Here is a 1,470-nt window from a genome sequence, read left to right on the forward strand (position 1 = left end):
TGAACATCCCTGTTGTGCACAGGAGGATGTCTCTGTGGTGTACAGTGGGAAGGACATCCCTGTGGGGTACAGTGAAGAGGACTTCTTGTGGTGGAACCCTGAAATTACGGTTTTATGGTTGAGAGTGTGAAGGACGTCAGTTTGGAGGACAGTGAGTAGTACATCACTGTGTTAGACAGGCAGAAGGATGTCCCTGTGATGAACAGAGGGGAGGACCTCCCTTTGGTGGACAGTGGGTAGGATGTTCCTGTGGTTTACAGTGCAGAGGATATTTGTGTGGTGGATGGCGGTGAGGACTTCCCTGTAGTGCATATAGGATTACCTTGTAGTACACAGGAGGATGTCCCTGTGGTGGAGAGTGAAAAGGATATCTGTTTGGTGGACCGTGGAAAAGACATCCCTGTGGTGGACAGTTGGAAGGACATCCCTGTGGTGCACAGTGAGGAGGACATTTCTGTTGTGGACAGTGTGATGTACATCTCTATGGAGGAATGTGGGGAGGACATCACTTTATTGGACAGTGGGGAGGACTTTTCTGTTGTGGAAAGTGGGAAGAATGTCCCTGTGGTGGACAGTAGAGAGGACATCACTGTGGTCTACAGTGTGAAGGACATCTCTGTTGTGGACAGTGGAAAGAATATTCCTGTGGTGCACAATTGTGAGGACGTCCCTGTTGTGTATAAGAGGATGTCCTATGGTGCAATGTGAGGAGCATGTTTCATTGGTGGACAGTGGAAAAGACGTCCATGTGGTAGATTTGGGGAGGTTCACACTGTAGTGAACAATGGGTAGGATGTCCCTCTGGTGGACAGTGGAATGGAGGTCCCTGTGGTACACATTGGTCAGGATGTTCTTGTTGTGCACAGGAGGATGTCCCTGTAGTGAACAGTGGGAAGGACACGACTGTGCTGGACATTGGTGAAGATGACCCTGTGGTAGACAGTTTTATGGATGTCCTTGTGGTACACAGGAGGACATCCCTGTGGTGGACAGTAGGGAGGACCTCTCTCTGATGGACAGTGGGGAGGAAATCCCTGCGGTGGACAGTTGGTTGGACCTCACTCTGGTGGACAGTGTGTAGGATGTCCATGTTGTAGACAGTTGGGAGGACATCCCTTTGCTAAACTGTGGGAATAATGTCCTTTTTGTGAACAGTGGAAAAATGTCCATATTGTGGACAAGGGGAGTACGTCCCTATGGTGGACAGTTAGGAGGATCTCCATGTGGTGGACATGGGTAGGATGTCTCTGTGTTGGACAGTGGTTAGGACATCCCTGTTGTGCATAGGAGGATGTCCTTGTGGTGGACAGTGGGGAGGACCTAGCTCTGGTGGACTGTGGGTTAGGACATCCCTGAGGTGGACAGTGGGAAGGAAGTCCATATGTTTGACAGTGGGGTAGATATCTGTGTTGTGGACTGTGGGAAGGATGTCCCTTTGGTGGACAGTGGGAAGGACATCCCTGTGTGGAC

Source organism: Arvicanthis niloticus, chromosome 10 (genome assembly GCF_011762505.2).
Source record: "Arvicanthis niloticus isolate mArvNil1 chromosome 10, mArvNil1.pat.X, whole genome shotgun sequence".
Lineage (NCBI taxonomy): Eukaryota > Metazoa > Chordata > Mammalia > Rodentia > Muridae > Arvicanthis > Arvicanthis niloticus.